The following is a 10,249-nucleotide window of genomic DNA, read 5'->3' as shown; positions in this document are numbered from 1 at the left end:
CAGAAGTGATCTCCGAGGGAATCCCATGCAAGCGAAAAATCTCTTTAGCAAAGATCTCCGCCAATTCAGGAGAAGTCGGGAGTTTAGGCAAAGGTACGAAATGTGCCATCTTGGTAAACCTATCGACTACGGTGAGGATAACAGTGTGCCTTTTAGAAACAGGCAAATCCACAATAAAGTCCATTGCCACACAGGACCAAGGTTTGTCAGGAATTTCCAGAGGTTGTAGAAGGCCACAAGGAAGCGAATGCGGTAGTTTAGTTTTAGTACAGACCTCACAAACTCCGATAAAATCCTTAATATCCTTCCGTAACGAAGGCCACCAGAAATCCTTGGAGATCAAAGAATACGTCTTGCGAACACCCGGATGACCAGCCACCTTACTCTCGTGAAGACACTGTAAGAGCTCCAATTGGAGTTCAGGAGGAACGAAATGTCTGGAAGCCGGAGTCAGTCTAGGTGCCAGATGCTGCAAGCTCCTTATCTGATCAAGTAGCGGAGAATGGACTTTGAGAGTAGTGTTAGCGATAATGTTACACTTGGGTACTATAGAGGACAAAACCGGCTCAGATACGGCAGCAGGTTCATATTGGCGAGATAAGGCATCGGCTTTAGAATTCTTAGAACCTGGCCTATATGTGAGTACGTAGTTGAAGTGAGTGAGAAATATGGACCAACGAGCCTGTCTAGATGATAGTCGTTTAGCCTCTCCAATATAGGATAAGTTTTTATGATCTGTCAAAATAGTAACAGGATGCAAAGTACCCTCCAATAAATGTCTCCACTCCTTCAAGGCCATTATAACCGCTAGTAGTTCCCTGTCACCAATGTCATATCTGCTTTCAGTACCTGACAATTTTTTGGAAAAGTATCCACAAGGATGTAATGGTTTATCTACACCCAACCTTTGGGACAGAACAGCACCTATACCTGTCTCAGAAGCGTCAACTTCGAGTAGGAAAGGTAGTGTAGTATCAGGGTGAACTAAAATTGGTGCGGAAGCAAACAGCTCCTTGAGTGTCTTAAAAGCCAGAAGTGCTTCAGTAGACCAATTCTTAGTATCAGCCCCTTGTTTGGTCATATTGGTGATGGGAGCAATGATAGAGGAGTATCCCTTAATGAAACGTCTGTAGTAATTGGAGAAACCAATAAATCTCTGGATAGCCTTGAGACCCTTAGGTAAAGGCCAATCTAATATGGATTGGAGCTTCTCCGGGTCCATTTCAAACCCTTCCCCAGAAATCACATAACCAAGAAAGGTAGTTTGGGATTGGTCAAAGCTGCATTTCTCTAGTTTGCAGTATAAGCCATGCTGAAGAAGTTTGTGTAAAACCCTTCTGACTTGTCCGTGGTGAGTCTCAATATCCCTGGAATGTATAAGTATATCATCAAGGTATACAATCACACAGTCACCTTGAAACTCCCTAAGAACCTCATTAATAAGGTCCTGAAATACCGCCGGGGCATTGCAGAGACCAAAAGGCATTACAGTATACTCATAGTGCCCATATCGAGTATTGAAAGCAGTTTTCCACTCGTCTCCGTCGTGAATTCTCACCAAATTATAAGCACCTCTAAGGTCTAACTTAGTGAAAATCGTAGAACTTTTTAATCGATCAAAAAGCTCGGTGATCAAGGGAATCGGATATACGTTTCTAATGGTTATCTTGTTAAGACCTCGGTAGTCAATGCAGGGTCTTAAAGAACCATCCTTCTTTTTAACAAAAAAAAATCCAGCCCCAGCAGGAGAGGAGGATCTTCTAATGAACCCCTTGTCTAGGTTTTCACGAATATACTCCTCTAGAACTAAGTTTTCATTCGTAGACAAAGGGTATACATGACCCCTAGGGGGCATAGTACCAGAAAGTAAATTAATTTTGCAATCAAAAGGCCTATGTGGTGGTAAGGTATCAGCCTTTCCTTTGTCAAATACTGCCTTTAAATCTTGATACAAGGACGGTATCTGTACTTTGGTAGAGTCGGTAGCGTTATTAAGTGAGTTGACACTACAAAGAGGTGACACTTTCTTTAAACAATTCTCTTGACAATCCTGACCCCACGAAACTATTTCCCCTGATCTCCAATCTATAACGGGGTTATGTCTCTTAAGCCAGGAGTATCCCAGGACTATGGGAACAGAAGGAGATGAAATGAGTAGTAGGGATATTTCCTCCTTGTGTAGAATACCAGTAGTTAAGTAAAGAGGTGTGGTCTCCCGGAAAATCACAGGTTCAACTAAAGGTCTACCATCAATGGCCTCAACAGCCAAGGGTGTCTTCCTTAACTGGGATGGGATAGTGTGTTTGGTGAGAAACTTTTGGTCGATAAAACTCTCAGCAGCGCCGGAGTCTATCAATGCCATAGTCTCTAAAGTTCCCTTTTCCCAAGTTAAGGAGACCGGTAATAGGAGTCTATGTTCTTTGTAGTTATGAGTAGAGGACAAAATCGAAACACCCAAGGTCTGTCCTCTAGAGAAACTTAGGTGCAAGCGTTTCCCGGACGACTGGGACAGCTCAAACGTACATGACCTCTGGCCCCACAATACATACACAGTCCCTCCCTTCTCCTGTACTGTCTCTCCTCCTCTGAGAGACGAGTAAGGCCTAACTGCATAGGTTCAGAAACCTGTGGAGTTTTGGTTTCAGAAATTTGAAATGATGGTGCTAGTCTAAAGGAAGATTTACCGGTTCTATCTCGAGTATTCTGCCTCTCCCTTAGACGTTCGTCAATACGAGAGATAAAGGAAATTAAGTCTTCCAGGTTCTCGGGAAGCTCTCTTGTCGCTACCTCATCAAGTATTACATCGGATAATCCATTTAAAAATATGTCTATATAGGCCTGTTCATTCCATTTTACCTCTGCCGCCAAAGACCTGAACTCTAGTGCGTAATCCACAAGTGTTTGGTTGTCTTGTCTAAGGCGCAACAGTAATCTGGCTGCATTGACCCTCCTGCCGGGGGAATCAAAAGTTCTTTTAAAAGCAGCTACAAAGGCATTATAGTTATAGACTAATGGATTATCATTCTCCCACAACGGATTAGCCCATCTCAGAGCTTTCTCAATGAGTAAGGTAATAATAAATCCCACTTTTGCCCTATCAGTAGGGTATGAACGGGGCTGTAGCTCGAAATGGATACTGATCTGGTTCAAAAAGCCACGACACCTCTCAGGAGAACCAGCATAACGTACAGGTGGGGTAACTCGGGAAGAAGCACCTACAGTAGCTACCTCTAGCCCTGAACCCACAGAAGAAGCAGACATATTACGCATTTCCTCAGGTGGATTAATAGGACGAGATAGCAGCGCCTGTAGTGCTAGAGCCATCTGATCCATCCTATGATCCATGGCGTCAAACCTAGGATCAGGAGAACCAAGCTGACAATTTGTACCTGCAGGATCCATGGCCCTGTCGTAATGTCAGGATCGGGTCAGGGATCCAACACGCAGAGTACAAAGAGTAGCAGATACGTATACCGGTCCTTAGAATGGCCGGACTTAACGTATAACTACAATAGAATGGTCAGAGACAAGCCGAGGTCGAGGGAACGAGAGGACAGGTAAGCGAGAGACAAGCCGGGTCAAGGATAACAGAAAGGCAGGAGAGTAAATACCAAAGCCGGGTCAGAACCAAAAGGCAAGAGAATAACAAAGCACTGTGTGACTAGGCGGACTAGAACCACGACAGGGCAATGAGTAAATGAGAGGGCCACTGTTAAGTATCCTGGCTAGGGAGAGAAGACACGCCTCCGGCGAGTCCTGATTCGTCTCCCGAGATTTGAGTGACAGGACGTTCCGGGTTGGCGTCATGACGTCGACCTCCGGTCCTCCTGCTATAAAAGGAAGTGACTCCCTCGCGGCCGGCGTTAGCAAGACCGAGTGAACCGCGAGGGGCCGAGGAGACATGCCGTCCGGACGGATAAACTTCTAAGTCTCTACCTCTCTCAGAGGTAGAGGCTTCAGGTACCCTGACATAGAGGTCCTCCAATTGATATCGATAACCCCAGATATTTAATGGCAATAGTCGACCACTGAAAGGTGAAACTATGATGAACTGATTCAGCCCAGAAGTTGGCGTCCAACACAACTGATTTGGAATAATTAATTTTAAAGTTCATTGGTGCCTGTCTGACCCATCTGACAGGAAGTGCTCTCTCAGTGACCACTTCCTGTCAGACCACTCGGCTGCACTCCACATGGAGGCAGGAGGGGAGCAGCACAGTACTCCCCTCCTGCTGGCAGCCCTGTAACCACAGGCCCTGAGCTGGAATGGCAGTGCACCGGCCCTGAAGCTATGGTGGCCCATATTCGCAGGGGTTATAGCTGTGGCTGGGCCCCTTGGATGACAAGCCTGGTCGCAGCTGCGACCACTGCGACTATGGTTGTTACACCACTGAGTGAAATATATAACGAGGTATGTCTGGGACAGACAGAAGATGAATAGACACAGGATAATATTTACTATCACAAGTTTCTCACAAGTTTCTCAATTGGCTGATTGAGTAGGCAATATCTATTCAATACAAAACTTAATGTGTCTTGTGTATTAATATAAATGTCTAAATTAATTTGGGTGTGATATGTACAGAGTATATACAGACTGACAGACAGATGGATAAATAGATAAATAGACAGACAGACAACATACGTTGTCGTGGTATTTTGTGTGTCCTCATTCTACTAGAGGCCTGAGAGTCTGGGAGTTATCTTCAGTATTTTATCTGTTCCTAGAACTGCACTCTTCTAACCATACATATATATTTATACTATATACACATTATATGTACATTTAATAGTACATCTTCCTAAAGGTAAATTTAAAAGATGTATATCATTTGTGCCCTCTGTAGTAATGAAACAGCAAATCACAGTAAGAAATATTCTTTTATTCTGCAGCTGCAAGATCACTTTATGGGAGCTCTAACAATATAATCAAGCACCTTCTAATTTTAAGGAAAGAAGTCTAATTAGAAGCGAGAGCATCACGTGGTCACATAATACCAACTCTTTAATCTAATCTCTTTGATTGTGTTTAAGGTTAAGCTGAGTATTAAGTGTATTTGCAGGACATTTATCTTCTTAAATCAGATGAGATTAAAGATTTAGTGTGGATAGTAATCCAATTATTCTGCCCAGTTCTGAACAAATCAATTTCGAGTGTATTCACAGCCTGAATGTTCCTGAGATGCATCTTAAAATTATATTGTTTATTGTTTTCTTGTAAGTATTATATCACAAACAAAATTAATTCACTTTCACATTACTACATGGAAGCAATCTGAACATCAAAAAATCCATGTATTATAGAAAAACAATATAATACAATAAAATGCAATTCTTTCAAGTCTGAAGTAAAGATTAGTTTTACTGATAATATAAATAATAAATTCATAACCTAAAATGTTCAGCTGCTTCTCTCTGCCAAGCTATGTTTTGGTGCTATGTCCTTTAATCAGTCTAAACAGTGCTGCAGAATGTATTGATGGTGTATAAATAGATTGTAATAAACTATATTTATAATTGTTCATAATAAATTATAGTTTAAAATTCCTTGTTAAAATGTATTGTCCGTGGACTGTAAGGGCCCTCATCAACCTATTCTTCCTGTAATATTTTATAGCTAAATGTCCCCCCTTTTATAATACTATAGAGCACTTTTCCTACAAAATTACATTGTTGAATAAAAAGTTACCTATCTATATCCACTCCACCCTCATCACATTACACAATAATCTTTGTGCATAATTCTATACATGGAAGACCTCCGATCAGTGGACAGCATAGACATGGGCTGATGGAATTATAATTTCATTTTATTAGAATCTATATTTTTTTAGGCGGCAAGTCTCTACGAATAGAACAGTCCAATTTCAGAGAAATAACAAGTACGACGCAGCTCCTTAACAGGTTAAACCGCTTGATTAACACTGCTTGGTACGATAGAAAATGACTTGATGCAGCAAAACTCAACACAACCCAGAGAAACTGGCATCAGTGAGACTGCAGGGGCATAATCTATACCCCCAAATTGCTTCATTAAGCTAAAATTGTTTTAATGCTTAGAGTGTCCCTTTAAAAGTAAATTGATATTAATCTTACATTTATTATAAGAAAATAGCCCTTGCTATATGTCGCTATGCAATATTCACATATAATAAGGAGAATGTTAGGATAAGAAACCTGCTCTTCGCTGAGCAGTTTTGAAAGACTCTGTATCCATCACTCTCAAAACGGCGAACAAATTATAATTATAAGCAGACCGCATTCACATTTTGAGATCTCTGAAACTTCTCTTTTGTCTTTTGCATTGATTTGCCGTTTTACAATACAACACCCAGGTTACAATCCAATTAAATAAATGTTGTAGCTTTTGGGGCTCATCCACAAGGTGCTGGATTTGGAAACAATACAAGGTATCTTTGATACCATGAAGCTCGACATAATTTACATTGTATTGATGGGAAAAAGAGAATAAAAACTCCTCGTTGAATAAAGTATCAGCTATTCTGCTCGACCATAACATATTATAAAGCATATTTTACTCTTGCCATAAAACAGTCTCACCTCTATTAGCTTCAGTGTTGCATATTACAGCATCTATTTAACCCTAGGGCCAGCTGTTGCTGAGATATTACCTCTATCCATTTTAATGAAGTCTTAATATATTCATTATGGCCTGTATAATGTGCGCCCCAGCACACATGCAGCATTTTGTTATAAAGCATGCCATTTTTATTAATGATAATTGCAGACACTGAAAAGCTAATCACTGTATGGAATGTGCAGGTGTATTCAGGTAAGATGAACAGATAATATCGTTTTTGCCACATGGTAACATGGGAACTTTATGGTGTTAGCAGGTGTGAACGGTGGCAAGAGATTGGAAAAGAAATCCAGGATTTTAAAGTGTGAAATAGTGCAACAATAAACAATGACTCGTATGTGGGAAATATAAAAAGGTCCACACTAAGTAAAACAAATCTATAGTATGTAGGAGTTGGGGAAAGGCTTGGTGGGAATATAACTACATTAACCACATGCAATAAAATATGGAGGCAAAATACAGACACATAATAAGCAATAAACTTAGTGATATATTAACACCAAAAAACATTACTATATTCTGTAACAAAGTGATCAAACAGACAATAAACAAGAAAAGAGTAAATTAAAGGGACATTCCAACCACCATAAAAACCAATAGTAATTGCAAATATTATGGTAGAAGGCACACAGTATATTGCAGATATCAAATTTTGGTATAAGGAGGTCCCCTGTCTCCCCGCACACAGTGTATTGCAGATATCAGATTATGGTGTAAGGAGGTCTCCTGTCTCCCTGGACACAGTGCATTATAACTGCAGCTATAAGGTTATGGTATAAGGAGGTCAGGGGTGTATTTACCCCGAGGCAAACAAGGCATTTGCCTTGGGCGGCACTTTCTGGGGGACGGCAAAAAAAGCCACCCTTCACCCTGGCAAATGCCTTGCCAGCCTCTTGTCCTGGGGGGCCCAGGAGCTGGCCAGGTGGCGGGCGGCGAGGGAGCACTAATACTCCTGTTCAGCTCCATCGCGCGCACCGCAGTGATATGACATAATTCCGGCTTTGGCATCACTACGCGGCACGCGAGGGAGCTGAATAGGAGGATTAGTGCTCCCTCGCCAGCTGCAGTCACCGGCCAGCTGCCCAGCAGCAAAACAGCCCAGCAGCCCAGCAGCCCCACTGGACCCTAGAAAGTGATAATCCACCTCAGCATTCCCAAAGGTAAGGAGGCTGGGGGGATTGCGTTTAAAAAAAAAATGTGAGTGTGTTAGTGTGTGTGTGTCTGTTAGTGTGTGTGTGTGTGTTAGTGAGTGTGTGTGTCTGTTAGTGAGTGTGTGTCTCTGTTAGTGAGTGTGTGTGTGGCTGTCTGTTAGTGAGTGTGTGTGTCTGTTAGTGTGTGTGTGTGTCTGTTAGTGAGTGTGTCTGTTAGTGAGTGTGTCTGTTAGTGTGTGTGTGTGTGTGTGTCTGTTAGTGTGTGTGCATCTGTTAGGGTGTGTGTTACTATGTGTGTGTCTGTTAGTTTGTGTGTCTTTTAGTTTATGTCTGTTAGTGAGTGTGTATGCGTGTCTGTCTCTGTTAGTGAGTGTGTATGCATGTCTGTTAGTGAGAGTGTATACGTGTCTGTTAGTGAGAAGGTATGCGTGTCTGTTAGTGACTGTATGTGTCTGTTAATGAGTGTTTATGTCTGTTAGCTAGTGTATGTGTGTCTGTCAGTGAAAGTGTGTGTCTGTCAGTGAGTGTGTATGTGTATTTGGTGGGGTGCCTGCGTTTTGTCATGCCTAGGGCAGCACAAAACCAGGATGCACCACTGAAGGAGGTCCCTTGTCTCACTGCACACAGTATATTATAACTGCAGCTATAAGGTTATGGTTAGTGTTGTCGCGAACCCGAAATTTTCGGTTCGCGAACGGCGAACGCGAACTTCTGCAAATGTTCGCGAACCGGCGAATTTTAAAAAAAACAGGGACTCTTTCTGGCCACAATAGTGATGGAAAAGTTGTTTCAAGGGGACTAACACCTGGACTGTGGCATGCCAGAGGGGGATCCATGGCAAAACTCCCATGGAAAATTGCACAGTTGATGCAGAGTCTGCTTTTAATCCATAAAGGGCAGAAATCACCTAACATTGACACCTGTCCTGAAAGCCCAGCCCTGATACACACTGACACAGAGCAGAATAGAGACTGTTCCCCCTACATAGGGTCACTTGGCAGATATGGATTGACACCTGTCCTCAAAACCCCTGATACACACTGACACAGAGCAGAATAGGGACTGTTCCCCCTACATAGGGTCACTTGGCAGATATGGATTGACACCTGTCCTCAAAACCCCTGATACACACTGACACAGAGCAGAATAGAGACTGTTCCCTGTCCACAGAGACCATGATACACACTGACACAGAGCAGAATAGAGACTGTTCACCGTCCACAGAGACCATGATACACACTGACACAGAGCAGAATAGGGACTGTTACCCCTACATAGGGTCATTTGGCAGATATGGATTGACACCTGTCCTCAAAACCCCTGATACACACTGACACAGAGCAGAATAGGGACTGTTCCCCCTACATAGGGTCACTTGGCAGATATGGATTGACACCTGTCCTCAAAACCCCTGATACACACTGACACAGAGCAGAATAGGGACTGTTCCCTGTCCACAGAGTCCATGATACACACTGACACAGAGCAGAATAGAGACTGTTCCCCGTCCACAGAGACCATGATACACACTGACACAGAGCAGAATAGGGACTGTTCCCTGTCCACAGAGACCATGATACACACTGACACAGAGCAGAATAGAGACTGTTCCCCATCCACAGAGACCATGATACACACTGACACAGAGCAGAATAGAGACTGTTCCCCCTACATAGGGTCACTTGGCAGGTATGGATTGACACCTGTCCTCAAAGCCCCTGATACACACTGGGGGGAGCTACTGTCCTCCCCAACCCCTGCGCGGTGGGTGGGGGCCATAAATCACAATGGGGTGACCTACTGTCCTCCCCCCCTCGGCCCCCACCCCTGCGCGGTGGGTGGGGGGCATAAATCACAATGGGGGGGCCTACTTTCCTCCGCCCCGGCCCCCATCCCTGCGCGGTGGGTGGGGGGCATAAATCACAATGGGACGGACCTACTGATAGGAGTAGAGTATTGTTCATATCAGTTTAATACCTTCCGCGTCTCCTATCAGTGGACGTGTAAATGGCAGAGATTTTTAATTGTTGAATCACCTCCCCTTTTTAGGCCAAGGTGGGAAGATGCTTAGACCACTGGTATATTGGTGCCATCTTGGAGGATTTTAATTTTTGGTTTGGTTTTTGAAGCCACAGTGCTGCACCAGTGGGCCTAAAAATTAGGCATGTACACATGGTTGAGAGGGGGCAAGAAGGACAGCAGTGGTTGACGTGGCTGAAGATGCTGGACCAGGAGGAGGATGGCGGCTTAGAGTAGGCGTGCTGCTTGTACTCATGTGTTGATCCCATAGGCGTTTGTGATGTGAGATCATGTGCCTACGCAAAGCAGTTGTACCTAGGTGGGTGTTGGACCTCCCACGACTCAGTTTCCTTTGGCACAGGTTGCAAATGGCATCGCTGTTGTCAGAGGCAGACACACAAAAAAAATGCCACACTGCTGAGCTCTGCAATGACGGCATTCTGGTGGTGGACACAGCATGCGTTGATTGGCGTGCTGT

This window comes from Pelobates fuscus, chromosome 8 (genome assembly GCF_036172605.1).
Source record: "Pelobates fuscus isolate aPelFus1 chromosome 8, aPelFus1.pri, whole genome shotgun sequence".
Taxonomy (NCBI): Eukaryota; Metazoa; Chordata; class Amphibia; order Anura; family Pelobatidae; genus Pelobates; species Pelobates fuscus.
This window is presented reverse-complemented; position numbering follows the sequence as displayed.